General features: G+C 43.0%; 1 protein-coding gene across 4 annotated transcripts in view; it reads left to right on the top strand.

The window, feature by feature from the left end:
- PKNOX2 (PBX/knotted 1 homeobox 2) overlaps positions 1–15,576 on the top strand; it is a 362,331-nt gene that overhangs the window by 270,509 nt on the left and 76,246 nt on the right. The gene's annotated exons all lie outside the window — the stretch shown is intronic.

Genomic DNA, 15,576 nt, shown 5'->3' with positions numbered 1-15,576 from the left:
ACTTGAACCCCCAGAGTTTTGTAGTAAACAATTAACAACTTCTTTTTAATAATCTGATTGGGGACAATCTTTTAGACAATTTGGCGATGAATGAATCTAGTTCAGGTTTAAAAAACAAAACGTTTTTCAAGTTCTTTCCACCCAGTTTATGAATACATTTGTAAACTTTGGTATGTTCTTAGCAAAAGGCAGACCAAACAGAGTTCTCACCTATCTCCACCTGTCAAATTCAATAAGTACAGCTATTCCCAGCATGGAGGCATCCATAGGGATGTGCGAATCAGTCAAATATGAGCCCAAAAAGATCTCAGAATTCCAACTCAAAGCTCGTTCAAACTTGGGTCTGTATCCAATTGTGAGCCTTTTTAACTTGTTTTTTCGCATGAAAAGCCATGCATATTTTCCCAAATGAATGCATCAGTTATGAGCATCTTTGAAATGGATGCATTTTTCTCCCATTGTTTAAAGCGTGCTTGTGCACATTTTTTCAAATGGATGCATTTTTTTCCTGCACATTTTTCAAATGGATGCATGCTTTTTTATTATTATTACTATTCTGGAACACAAACCAAAATAAAAGCTCAGGAAAATAAAGTCTTTTAAAAAAATTATTTATAGCATTTTTATCTTGCACCTCAATCAAAAAGGCTCCCGGAGTGGCTTACAATCAATCAGCAAAGAAGGCAGACCTTGCCCTTAGGCTTACATTCTACAAAAGACATGACACACAAGGAAAAGGGGGTGGGGAGGGAAGAGGGAGAAAAGGAAAAGAGAAATTAAGGAGACTGTTCAGCAGGGCTGTTGGGAAGGCCTTGCTTCCCCCTGTCATCTCCCAAAGGAGGGGCAGACCAACAGCTCCTTCTTCTTCCCCAGAGGGTCATGATGTCAGTTAGCCCTATGGGGCGGGGTCCAACTGGAGCAAGCCCTGATGTTTTCTCTGCCTGCTCCTGTCTCCCTTGCCTCTTCTTCTTCTTCTTCTTGTATTTTTATGTTTTAGTCAATGTGGGAGAGGTGTGGACTTCTGAAAAATATGCACTTTTCCCGTTCAAACAAGCTGAAAATACAGGTCACAAGCTGTTACAAGATGGGGGATACTTGGCTCAGCAATACTACAAACGAGAAGGATGTTGGAATTGTTGTAGATTAGAAGCTGAATATGAGCCAACAATGTGATGTGGCTGCAAAAAATAAAAGCAAATGCTATTTTGGGCTGCATTAATAGAAGTATAGCTTCCAAATCACGTGAAGTACTGGTTCCCCTCTATTCAGCCCTGGTTAGGCCTCATCTTGAGTATTGCATCCAGTTCTGGGCACCACACTTCAAGAAGGTTGCAGACAAGCTGGAGTGTGTTCAGAGGAGGGCAACAAGGATGATCAGGGGTCTGGAAACAAAGCCCTATGAGGAGAGACTGGAAGAACTGGGCCTGTTTAGCCTGGAGAAGAGAAGATTGAGGAGAGACATGCTTGCACTCTTCAAATACTTGAAAGGTTGCCACACAGAGGAGGGCCAGGATCTCTTCTTGATCATCCCAGAGTGCAGGACACGGAATAATGGGCTCAAGTTACAGTAAGCCAGATTCCAGGAGAACATCAGGAAAAACTTTCTGACTGTTAGAGCAGTACGACAATGGAACCAGTTACCAAGGGAGGTTGTGGGCTCTCCCACACTAGAGGCCTTCAAGAGGCAGCTGGACAACCATCTGTCAGGTATGCTTTAGGGTGGATTCCTGCATTGAGCAGGGGGTTGGACTCAATGGCCTTATAGGTCCCTTCCACCTCTACTATTCTATGATTCTATGAGAACAGGAGTGAGCCAAATTAAGCTTTGTATTTTGAGGTTTTGAAGTTCAGAGAATTTCAGGGGGCTCCAGCATCCCTGCCTCTCCCATCACTAATACTGGCTGTAGAAGGGATTGCTCATTTCTTACTTCCAATGCTGTGTGAGCACACAATGGCACTCACACTTAGGCCTTAGCTAGACCTAAGGTTTATCCCGGGGTCGTCCCTGCCTGCTCCCAGGATATCCTGTGTGTCATTTACATGAACAGGGATGACCCCAGGACGATCCCGGGATAAACCCTTAGGTCTAGCTATGGCCTTAGATACCACTGAGCAGTGCTGCAGGGCACGAGGCCCTCCATGTTCCTGGTGGAAATTTACAATGCCGGTGTTAAGTACCATCACACGTTGCTCTGTAAATGAGCTTTATGGGGAAGGAAGGCTGGATCCTGGAATCTTTTGTGATATTTTGATTTCACACATCTAATACTGTGTATTAGCAGATTTATGTTTTGTATACGCAAGAAAAGAGCTAGAGAAAAGGAAACGTGGGCTTTTGTGCAGGATAGAACTAAGGCGGGAAAGGAGCCAGGAAGCAGAGAGTTTGAATTGCAGCCCTTGTATATCATACTGAGTGCCTAGAGGGATTTTTTTTTTTGGTGTGTGTGTTTTTTTAATTAAAATTTCTTGCCTCTGGGTAGCATGACACTTCAAAACCGCATTGGGGATTTTTCATTTCATGTCAATAAATTTAACAAGGCCCCGTTCAATTCAAATTAATGCTTAAGCTGTAGCTTTTATGCTCTCCTCTCGGAGAGCACAGATAAAAAAAGAAATATGTGTGTGGGACTTGGTTCTCCCGCACCTGCATACAGCTTCACCAAACCCTGGTACGAGTATTCTTACCCACAGTGTTGCTTGGTTACAAGATAGGACCGAGAGGAGAACAGAGAAAGGTCTGCTGGCTTGTGTTTGTGATGACTGATATGTTAATAGAGAACATCTCTTTCCCCCAATCCAAAACTTGGGAACGAGGCATCTGCTTCTAATTGGATCATGCGGGAGTTTCTCTTTTGCTAGCTGACCACACAGTACAGTTCTGAAAAGCTTCTATGTAAGGACGGATACCTAAATGCACTCCTTTTTTTTCTTTTCTTGTCCCTTTTCCCAATTGTAACATGTCTATATTAAGTCGTAAGTTCGCAAGTAGGGCCTGTACTGTTGTTTTTCATTTTTGTGCAGTGCCTGGAAATCTTAGGTGATTTTTTTTAATCAGCTTCATCATTGTCCATATGCTCATTCCATCGGGGTTAGTGGGATAGTCAACGTGACTGGGTGGACAGGGAGAAAGGTGGGAGAGGGTTTGTAACGGTTAAGCAGAATATCCAATAAATATAATGATGTATTATTTACTTATTTAAACAACTTCCCTACCGTTTGATATTCTAAGACCTATAAGAGGTTTACATGAAAAATACAGCTAAGAAAATATGAAAACTAATGCAAAAACCATGTAAAATAATAAATACATTAAAAATGTTGCAATGAGAGCAGTCAAACAGAGCAGTGCATATTTGGTTACAAGTTAGGGAAAGCCTGGCTTTAATTAATAATAATTGGATGATGATGATGATGATGATGATGATGATGATGATGATAAGTTGTTGTTGTTGTTGTTGTAGCTGGTATTAAAGGTTGCAAAATCATTCATTCATTCATTGAATTTATTACATGTCTACACTGCCCGGTAAGTAAAGCTCTAAGGGCGATTCACAACATAATCTTAACAGATGGGATATGCAGCTGTGTATTGGTGTTAGTTTATATTTTTTAAGGAAATCATCTTCTATCTACCTCTTCGCCATCTATGTGTCTTTCTTTCTCTTTCTTTCTCTCGCTACCTTTGACTATGGGTTGCCCAAGCCTGCGAAAGGGAGCAGCAAAACTCTGCAGTAGCACACCTTGTGCCCATCTCCTGTTTTGTTCATGCCACTTACTGAGTTGGCCTTTGATCCTCTTCCATCTTCTTCCACTTTTCCCATCTGAAATACATTAGTTGCTATGGAAATGGTTAGGGGAGGGCCCATCCGATTCCCAAATGCAAAGTAAAGGCAGCTTAATAACTGGGGCCTTGGTCTGGGAAGTGCTCTGGATTACTTAAGGCCATTACAGGTGCTTGGGTGCAATTTGTGTGCAATACACTCCAAGATGCATAGGTGCATTTGTGTGTTTGGCGCTTAGGATAAGGAGAGACGCACAGCACAGGGCCGTGCAGCCAGTTAAGAAGAAGAAGATGAAAATGCAACAGAGGCTTGAATTCTGACCACCCAACACACCTGGTGCTACTGCTTCTAATTCTCATTTCGCAGGGCTCTTTCTTCCTGGCGTTTGCTGGCACACCTGAGAGCAGCAACACTGTGCTGAAACATAGGCAGTTGCCAATGAGGATCCAGGAGTGGGCTGGGGCAGTGGGACTGAGCCAGAAAAAGCTGTCAGAAAAAGCTGAGAGCCAGGGAAGACTGGGAACAAACCTTAACAGGGAGGCTTTAATCGCTCGCTCCTGTTGAGAGCCAATAAGATTGATTTATTATTATTTTATTTATTTATTTGTTACATTTTTATAGTGCCCAATAGCCGAAGCTCTCTGGGCAGTGCACAATAAAAACCATAAAAATACAATAAGTACACAATAAATTTAAAACGTTAAAAGATAAAAGTGCAACGTGAAATCAGATAAGTTACAGTCCAGGGAAAGCCTGTGTGAAGAGGTACGTTTTTAGGAGGCGTTTAAAAGCTATTCCAGTTTCCGCCTCCTGGACCGCAGGAAGGAGGGATCCTCCAGAGGGTGGGTGCCACCACAGATAAGGTTCTTCATGGCGACATTCCATTCATTTTGGAATGGCTAGCAGGACCTCCTCTGAAGATTGTAACTGTCGTCTGGGTGCATATAAGGGTAGGCGGTGTGCTACGTATGCTGGTCCCAAGTTGTTTAGGGCTTTATAGGATAATAACATAACCTCGTATATGGCTCAGTATTGATGCTAGTCCTCATGAGCTAGCAGGATCTGAATTGGGACGAGTGGCGCACGGGTGGAGGGATGAAAGTGCCTGTCCCTGGGCCTAAGAGGAAAAAATAGTCCTAAACCTCTCCACAACATATTTAGGAACTATCTTCCTGCTAACAGCATTCCTAGCAGTAATGGTGAGAAGTGCCCTAAGTGACTACATGGATCATTTTTGAGGTGCATGGTAGCACAGAAATAGGGTGACCATATTTTGGAAACCAAAAAGGAGGACAACATGGTCGCCCCCAAGGGGGCGTGTCCAGTACCAAGGGGGTGTGCCCACCCGAACATAGCCTTGGTCACATGTCTGATTTTACAGCAGACATTTAAGACAAATCTGTTCTACATAACATTTTAATGTTAAAATCACTGAAATAAAGAACAAGTGAGAGATTCAATGTATCTGAAATTAACTTCACTCACTCCTACTTTTGTAGGTTTTGCTGTACTTTGAAGCTTTTGCTATACTCTGTGTGTTACATTCTCCCCTTCCCTCAAATATCTTTTCTGACTGTATCTTCACTCATTGCAAGCTGTTGTTGTTGTTAATAGGGTTTGCTACTGGCCCCAGATCTGTTTCAAATGTGGTGTGGCTAAAGCTCTACCTAAATCCTTTCATGGTGCAAACTTTCATCTCTTTATCTTTAAAAATGATGATTTTAAAAATAATAATTTTAAAACATCAATTTTAAAAAAATTCCTAAAAAATCAATGGATGAACGGATCTGTTTCAAATTTGGGATGACTAAAGCCCTTTCTAAGAGCTACCATTGTGCCAAGTTTCATGTCTTTACCTTAAAAAATGATGATTTTAAAAATAATAATTTTAAAACATCAATTTTTTAAAAAATCCTAAAAAATCAATGGATGAACGGATCTGTTTCAAATTTGGGATGACTAAAGCCCTTTCTAAGAGCTACCATTGTGCCAAGTTTCATGTCTTTACCTTAAAAAATGACGGAGTGATAGGCATTTTTGTTAATTCCCATTAGAGCTGCTCTTTGGAAAAAAATCCGGATTTCCCCTCCCCCTCCCGGATTTGCCGTAAAAAACCAGTACAAATCCGGGCAAATCCAGTCATATGGTCACCCTACACAGAAACAACAACAACAATTGTGTGCGGCAGCAACTGCACACAGTCAGCTGGCCACAGAGAGGCAGTTGCCATGCACAGGAAACTTCAGCGGTGTATGTTGTGGCCCACAAACAGTTGGTGAAAATATGAATCGGCTCTAACTCTAAAGAGCTGGTTGAGAAAAACAGGTTTTTATTTCATTTTATTGTGGGGGGGGGCATTGGTTGGTCTTTGGCAGCTTAATCTATTTCCCCTTAATGGACAGAAGTGTTTTGCTTGTTTGTTTTTTGGCTGTCCTGGAAGTGATGCCGCTTACAGTAATAACTCATGTGCAGTCCTGGCAGCATTTAGCGGAACCCCCATTTATATCCGGAAGCTTTCGGCTGCTAGAGTGCTCTGGGTGCTTTCGCTAGACATCCAAAGAAATGCACTTTCTGATGGATTTATGGTTAGTGCTGAAATTTATAACGTACTGAGTTGCGTGGGGATCATTTTCTGTTTTATTTTACTTTAATATCTAGTAAAAGCAGCTTTTCTTTCTTGGAGACAATAGAATCAAATGTTTCCATCGGGAGGCTTTGACTCAAAGCTGTTGGTTGTTAAAGAAGAGTTCTGTGGAAGAGTCTTTCTCAGGTTGTAACAAACCAAAGTTCATCACGGCTTTGCAGACATTGGGCTGGGTCCAAAGGTGCCTTTCTTTATTTGTTCCAACTTTGGGGAAATTCTTTCGTTCGCTCATTTATTACATGTCTATGCCTCCCAATAGGCAAAGCTCTCTGGGTGGTATACAAAGGTTTGGAGACAAATCCTATGGCACCTAGACAGCATCAGTCAACAAAATATCAGACTTAGGGTGCAACGCTACGCCTGTTTAGACAGAAAGAAGTCCTACAGCTGGCTGTGAAATGCTGGGAGCTATAGGACTTTTTTCTGTCTAAACAGACATAGGATTGCACCCTTAGCTTTTACACCACAGTATGGACTCTTGTGCAACATCTTGTGCCATTTCCTCAGTGGTGTCACTTCCTGTTGCACCTTTTATTCATGCCAACCATCCATAGGATAGTTTGAGTTTCTGGATCTGAGGTTGGAGTCAGCAATATGACCTCAGATCCAGGAGTCCAGGCTCCCCTCCCTCTCACAGCTGGCATAGAGAGAACCACACTGGCTGCTTCTTGTAGGTCGCAAAAGTGACCTTGGAAGCAAAGTAAAGGGAGTGTTCCCATAGTCGAGGAGGAGCCTTCTTGCCTCCCTCTCCCTCACCCTCAGCTAGACGGGTAAAAACAAGCCCATCTAGCTGACTTGCAGAGCAGGAGAAGCGTGGAGGTGAAGAACGCCTTTGCCGCTACTCCCGCTCTGCATTTGATGACCGTAAGCCTCCGAGTAAAAGGCTGATCTCTTGCCCCGGTCCTCCCCCAAGAAATGAAGCATGGGCTGGGGAATGCTGGGAGCGGTAGGAGTTTTTTCTGTCTAAACAGTCATAGGATTGCACCCTTAGCTTTTACACCACAGTGTGGACTCTTGTGCAACATCTTGTGACACTTCCTCAGCGGCGTCACTTCCTGTGGCACCTTTTACTCATGCCAACCATCCTCCTGCAGGTGTCATATATAGCTGGTTGGAAAGAATTGAACATAATACTTGGAAGTGAAGCATGGCTGCCTAATCTCCTCTTTCATCTGGAATTCTTAATGGTATTACAGAAATAATTGGATTGTGACATGGCAGCCCTAATTCTTCATTAAATGAAAACGTAATCCATAATATAATGTAATGAGAGCCAGTGTGGCTGAGTGGTTAGAATGTTGGACTGGGACTCGGGAGATCTGGGTTCTAGTCCCCACTTGGCCATAGAAACCCACTGGGTGACTTTGGGCCAGTTGCAGGCTCTCAGCCCAACCCACCTCACAGGGTTGTTTTTGTGAAGATAAAATGAAGAGGAGGAGGATTATGTACACCACCTTGGGTTCCTTGGAGGAAAAAAAGGTGGGATATAACTGCAATAATAAATAAATAGCTGTGCCTAAGGGTGCCGGTGGGTGTCTCTTCACTCCATGACAGCCACAATGTGTCCAACTCTATCAGCTGCATAAGTTTGCTTGAAGGCTTCACTGTACCAAACTAAGGGCTATTTGAACCTGTCTGATGTCAGGTCTGTTCACCAGTTAATCATAAAATGTATCTGATGTCCATGTTTTGATTACAGCTGAGAGAGATTCAGGCAAGTTCTCTTGAGGCTTCCTGAGGGAGGTCCACCCTCAAGCTCTTGCACAGTGGATCTTGCACAGGCATACATGTCAGAATGGCTGGTAACAGATGCCAGGGGAAATAACCTGGGAATAAAATCCAGACTTTGAACATCCTTTGAACCAAAGGATGTCGCCAGCCTTCCATATGAGAGAATTAAAAAAGAAAAAGCAGGATATGATATCTCTGGGGATTCAAAAATGCAGTCCTCCAATCATTATTTGGCTTAGTGAAGACAATGGCTTGGACCCAGACCAAAGTTATTCATGCTTATTCCCATTGTACTGACTTACTTAAATCATAACTAACTTGAAGTCCCTTGAAATTTAATATAACTGCTTGATTTCAATGGGAGCTGACTGCCCCACTGACTTTGGGGCTAGATCTATACTACTGCTTTACAATGGTATTGAACTGCACTGATCAATGTTGGGGCATAATCCACATTCCATAGACAGCTTTCATAGTGTTATATCCTGCTTTTTATTCCACATTCACAATGGTTTGACACAACGTGTTCATCTGGCCTGTGTGTGTATATGTGTGTGTGCAGGCTTTATGCCCCGTGTAACAGATTGGACTAAATTATTATAAACGCTTCTGTTGGCCTTAAAAACAATGAATCATTGAGTGTCTAATGTCTTGCAATTGCAGTTATATATGGTAACTCTGGGAAGCCTTGATCGCTCTTGATGACATTTGGGAGGGGGGGTGATTATTCTCCCCCCACTCCCGCCACCCCTGCTATCATGGGGAAAAAAGCAAGCAAGATAAATTAAAAAGCCAATGAAAAATGTTACTGCTGGGATAATTATCTGGCCTAAACAAGAGCCATCAAATCTAGAGCTGAAGGGGAAATTCTGCCATATCCAGGTGGGGCAGTTCAAATCAAGGCCACAGGACTTCACATGCTTAATGTTGCCCTTGCTGTGAAGAGTGCTCAGTGCCGATGTATCACTGTCAACCCTGAACATTCCACAGCCTCTCAGATAAAGCAGAGAATGCAAAGCAAAGAAGGTCTTCAGCATCCAAGCCAGAGTGTATTTTTTCCCTAGGCGGGAACAGCCTGATGAAACTGATTTAAATTGGCTTGATGGTTTCTTTTCTTTTTTTCATCAACAACATACATGTCATTTTATTTGCAAAGTGGTGAAAAGGTTGGAGGGTGCTGGCAAATGCCAACTTGTCTGGGTGAGAAAAGGTGAATAGAGGGTGAAGCCATGAAAATGAGTTCTGGGGCTTGTCTAGATGATGGCTTTGCCCCAGGGTGGATTCGCAGTAGCGGCAGGTCATCTACAGGATGCAGCCGCCATTGCGAAGCCATCCGGGGGCAAACACCAGAAACTCCGCTGAAAAGAAGACGGGCACCTACCCTGACTTTTTTGTCTGCGGAGGCTGGACAGGGAAGGAGGCGGACCTCCAGGAGCTCAGGAGGGTCCTGTGGTAAATGAAAAAGGGGGAAGAGAAACGGGGCCTGTTCCTCTCCCTCCCCAATTTTTAAATTATTTTTTTCTGTATCTGCGAAGCTTCGCAGATACAGATAATAATAATAAAAACAGGGGGGAGGAACGGGCAGCCAGAGGGAGGTCAGAGGGAGGAGAAGTGGTTCGGGCACCCTGCGCCCCTCTCCTCATCCTCCTCTGGCTGCCTCGTTCCTCCCCAATCCCTGCTGGTGCTCAGTGCAACGGTAGCTGCGGCGGAAAGTCCACACATGCGTTCCTTCCCATGCAGATGTCGGGAAGGAACGCAAGTGTGGGAGCCAGAGGCCTCGTGGTGCCGAAGCACCACCATCAAGACGGGGGCCTGATTATGATGATACCATCTAACATTCACTTAACAGCACAATCCTATACACGTCCCATTGAGAAGTCCCATCCAGTTCAATGGGGCTTACTCCCATGGAAACACAGCCTAAAGGTGCTCCATCACAAGAGGTTGGTTCCAGATTTAGCCATGCTTAGAATACACCCTTTGAAATCAAGGGGACTTACATTAGCCATGACAAATGTACATCCCATTGTTTTAATGGGTTTACTCTAAGTATGGCTAAAACTGGAACCAACCCTAAGAGTTTAGTGTGGAATTGCCACATTTCTTCCAGGGCTGGCGTCAAGGGCTGGCATGGTCTGCCTGAGGTCCTGCATCCCTGCAGAGGGCCCCTGTAGTTGCTCCTCATCTTCACCATGGCAACCTCCTTGTTCATCTGCCTCTCGCTCTGGCCCAGACAGTGGTGGTGGTGAGAAGCAGCAGTAGATGACGCTGCCTACTTGTTCGCCTACCTGGCAAGCAAGCAATTGGTAGCAATGATAAGGAAGAACATGAGGAGCAATAGCACCTGGTGACAATGTCAGTGAGAATCGAGGTGGCTTATTGAGGGTGTCTTGCTCTAGGGCACTCAAAAAACTAAAGCCAATACTGCTTCATTCACTCTCTTTTTACAATGATAGGCCCTTCCAGACAAGGATTTTACCACACTGTTCCCCGTGCCTCATTCATGGAAGAAGCATCTTCCATTCATAACCCTCTCTGTTTTTACCCACTATTCCCTCCATCTTTATTCTTACTATGGAAAAAAGATGGAATTACTGAATACTGCCTTCTGGTTGGTAGCACAATGAGCCTTCCATTTGGAAACACCTGATGTCATCATAAAATTGTCATCCTGCTTTGGTTTCCACCATGATTCCTCCCCTTCCTCCTCCTCCTCCTTTCAGATTGCAGATAAACTGACTTGCTTTTAGAAAAGAGTAGAACAATACCACAGTCACCCCAGGTGTGGGGCATCTTAGTGCTTATCTTCCATCTTATTTAAAGAAGTGCAGTTTGGATGGGAATCATGATGTTAGCACTGGCATACCTTCACTATTACCTCTTTGGAGTGTGCCATATTATCACTGGATTTATTTATTTTTGGATATATCTTTTCATTAGCGCTAAAATGCTTTATTGGTTACATTAAAAAAAAATTCACAGGTTAAATGAAAGAGTGTTATAGCACTAATTAAAAAACTTTTTAAAAAAAACCCACAACAACACCTGCTGCCTTGTCACAGCTATTTCCAACATTTTCAGGCATTGGGTTTGTGATGAAATGGTTTGAGATATGTGTTCCTGCAGTAATCAGTCAATGCCAATAGTGCACAAATGCCCTCTTGTAATTCTCCGGTGTATTTGTCGGCAGAGAAATTGGATGGACCATCCCAGAGTGCAGGACATGGAATAATGGGGTCAAGTTACAGGAAGCCAGAATCCGGCTGGACATCAGGAAAAACTTCCTGACTGTTAGAGCAGTACGAGAATGGAACCAATTACCTAGGGAAGTCGTGGGCTCTCCCATACTAGAGGCATTCAAGAGGCAGCTGGACAGCTATCCGTAAGGGATGCTTTAAGGCGGATTCCTGCATTGAGCAGGGGGTTGGACTTGATGGCCTTATAGGCCCCTTCCAAGGACGTAGCTAGATCTAAGGTTTATCCCAAGATTGTCCTGGGGGCAAACCTGTTCAGCTTTCCTAAAGCTTTTAAAACTTGATTTTGTTCTGACTTTATACTGTTAGTTTTACCCTACCCAGTGCCTGTTTGCATTCTCTTCCCCTCCTTATTGTTTTATTATTATTTTATTAGAATGTAAGCCTATGCGGCAGGGTCTTGCTATTTACTGTTTTACTCTGTACAGCACCATGTACATTGATGGTGCTATATAAATAAATAAATAAATAAATAAATAAATAAATAAATAAATAAATAATCATCTAAGTGCCACACAGGGCATCCAGCACTCAGGCAGGGACGAACCCAGGATGATCCTGGGATAAACCTTAGGTCTAGCTACAGCCCCACTCTACTATTCTATGATGCTATGATAAAACAATTGTCTGTGCAAATAAAGCCAATTCTATCACTTTATAGTGCAGGAAGGAGCTGCTCGGATGCTCCTTACCTCAGCGCCAAGCTGTCATAAACAAGCAAGGCAGACCTGACTGCCCGTAGATCTGGGAGAGAGAGGACAGGTAGAGAGAGTTATGCTCCCGAAATGACTAGTAGGTGAAAGGCAACTTCTGGCTTTTGAACTAAATTTCCGAGTTAATGCCCTGCTAAATTATTTTTTCTGTGTGTTAGTGCTGGCTGTAAAAGCTGAGCTGCTGAAGTTCCTTGCACTCGGCGGAGGCTTCCAAGGTCACTCATGAGGGAAGGCAAGCAGTGCCCAGCAGTCATATTGCGGCACAGTTGGTTGGGTCTGTAATTGAGGTCTGCTTTCCTGGCCAAGGTCACTCTGAAGAAAATGGTTGAGTGGACGTGAAGTTACTGCTCGGGTTTATCGTGTGTCGGGAGTTTTATCACCCATAAAAAGAACTTTACAAAATTATTTCTTCCCCCTTGCTCTGTCTCTGCAAAACATGTTTCTAGAGCCCTGCTATTCAGTGAGTTTTCTTTTGGTTTCCTCACGCACAACCCATTCTAGAAGCTGCAGCTTATCTTGTCGACTTGGGCTGAGCAGGAGGAGAAATGCTCTGAGGGTGAGGATGATTTTGGGTAACCTTTGTAAGGCAGGCTGAGTCCCTTTCTTTCCAGAAAAGGTATAATGAATCACATTTCCATATGTCATGAAGTGGAGGGGGGAACCCTCCTGATTCTAAAGTTCCTTCTACTACACACAAGAGTTAGGAAATACTGCCAGGCCAAAGTGGTAGGTTGGCCAAGTGTCCTCTTTTACAGAGGACAGCCCTCTATTTTAAAGTATCCTCTGATTGAAAGGCTGTTCTGTTCAACTCCAGTTTAAAGATAAGGACAATAGGAAGTGGTGCCCATCAACTCTGAGCACCTGGGCTGAACAGGAAGGCCAACAAACCACCTGGTCTTCTGCACTACGGCAAAATGTAATGAATTTCTATATAGGGTAACCATATGAAAAAGAGGACAGGGCTCCTGTATCTTTAACAGTTGCATAGAAAAGGAAATTTCAACAGGTGTCATTTGTATATATGGAGAACCTGGTGAAATTCCCTCTCCATCACAACAGTTAAAGCTGCAGGAGCTATACTAGAGTGACCAGATTTAAAAGAGAGCAGGGCACCTGCAGCTTTAACTTGTGTGATGAAGAGGGAATTTCACCAGGTTCCCCATATATACAAACGATACCTACTGAAATTTCCTTTTCTATGCAACTGTTAAAGATACAGGAGCCCTGTCCTCCTTTTCATATGGTCACCCTATTTCTATAAGGTGTTGGGCCACTGCAGAGAGGGCCTTCTCTGTGGTGGCCCCACATCTTTGGAACAAGCTGCTATTGGAGGTCTTTGATGCGCCATCAATGCAGGCTTTAAGAAAGCCTTGAAAACACATTTTACCATGGCCTTTTCATTGATGTGTTGTTGCCATTGTTGCTGCTGGTGGTTTTATTGTTGGTTTTTATTGTTTTTATTGCTATTTTATTGTGCTTATGTTTTTATTGCTTTTAATATTTTAACTGTTTTTATGTATTTTATTGCTGTAGGCCACCTTGGAAGGTAGACAAGAAATGAATATAAATAAATAACTAAATATTTAAATTACAATAATTAGTTCTAAATTGCCATCTATACATATAAATGTATGTAAATGTTATGCAAATAAGCACCACTCTTTTTGTGAGTGGTGCTTTTCCTCTTTTCTTTTTTGGCTATTTATTTACTTATTACGTTTCTATATCACCAAAGGTCTATGGGAGGTTGAGACACCATCAAAACCATCAAAAACAAAATGATAAAGTACAATGCCAAAGTTTAAAAATGGCCACCCTCTGTTCATAAGTGGCCTTCCTATAAAGTTGTGGCACTGAAAATGTCACCTTCCATGTGGTGGCCCCCTTTCTGTGGAACTCCCCACCCCTGGAGGTCAGGCAGGCGCCAACAATGCCTTGCTTCTTGAAAACATTGTTATTTCAGGAAGCCTTCCTTGAGTGACTGGCCACGGTTTATCAAAATTCAGTTTTATCAGAATCCCATTTCTTCTTTAAAATATTAATTATTTTCACATGAAGTTTTTATTCTGCTGTTCACCTCTCTGAAATCTTTGGATGTGGAGCAGTATACAAATATTGTAAATAAATAATTAGAGTTGACATTAAATTTGTCCCCATAGTTCTAGCATAAGCAAGTTCTTTGCCATTTCATTCCTATGGAGAGAGAAAGCTAGAAAGTAGCTAAAAAAATAGCCCATATATATATATATATATTTCTGTCGTTGATCCACTGCTACCCCAGTTCTCTAGAATTTTTCAATTTTTTTATAACAGGGGAGCTGTTCCTGTCGGGAGCCAAGTGTGTAAAGCCTATGTGGAGTAAAGGAGCAGGATTGTGCCTGCTTTGCTTCCAGGCATACCTGACATCCACACTTTAGCTGCAATGTTTCAGAGTGCAGTCAGAATCCAGTTTATGCAGCCCAAATCCTAAAGTGTGGACCCAGGGCTTCACAGAAGGCCACCAGTGGCTCCCCGCCAATGCTGATTGGACCTATGGTGGGCTTGCCTGGTATCAGTAGAGGACTTACCCATTGGCAATGCTTTTCTCAAGAGAACCAAGCAGCTGTCCAGCCCTCATCATCATCAAGTGGGGCCACCATTTTAACTTTCCTACAATGCAACCACCATTTTAGATTTCCTGAAATGCTGTATCAGGTATTCCACAGCATTCTGAGGAAATTTAAAATGGCTGCTCATAGTTTCCTGTCAAAGGGAGAGTTAGGTCCTGTGTGTCTTGCCACAGCATATGGGGCCTAGCAATTGCCTATGGGTTTCCAGTGCTGACATTGGCCTTATTTTGACATTAGGCAGACCCAAAAGCAAGACAGATGCAAACCCATGCTCCCTTGCCACATTTAAGCACCACATCCTTCCTGGAGTCTCATGTGAACCCACCACAGTGTCTAAGGAGTCACAGTACACTTATAGTTTATTCATTACTGTGCCTAAAATTCTTATTTCACAGTCAGTTATTCTGAGGTAACAATCCCTGAACTTCATTTAAAACCTCCAGTTTGTTCTAATGTTCAAGGAGTGAACTAGAGGTGACCGGAGTGTAACCAGTCCCTAGAGAAAACTTTTGCCTTGTCTGCTTTTCATCTTGGGATAAAAGAAATCACTTAAAGTTGGGATGGGCAACTGGCAGTCTGTGAGCCAAACCTGGCCCACCACAAAGAAATATTGCTTTCTCAATGATTTTTCTTAAAAATAAATAAATAGGACAGCTGTTATTTCTGGTGAATGGAGTTCACACAATAAATCAGCAAGGGGGGGGGGGTGTAGCTCCGATACCCTGGTTTGTATAGACAGGATTTTGATATGTCAGGATAACAGACCTGGAAATAAGAAACCTTGGGTGATATTTGTTTGTTTGTTTTCAGTAGGGCAAAATAGGAATGGAGAATCCCCTTAAG

The sequence above is a fragment of the Elgaria multicarinata genome, chromosome 12 (genome assembly GCF_023053635.1).
Source record: "Elgaria multicarinata webbii isolate HBS135686 ecotype San Diego chromosome 12, rElgMul1.1.pri, whole genome shotgun sequence".
In the NCBI taxonomy this organism is placed as follows: domain Eukaryota; kingdom Metazoa; phylum Chordata; class Lepidosauria; order Squamata; family Anguidae; genus Elgaria; species Elgaria multicarinata.
This window is presented reverse-complemented; position numbering and strand designations above follow the sequence as displayed.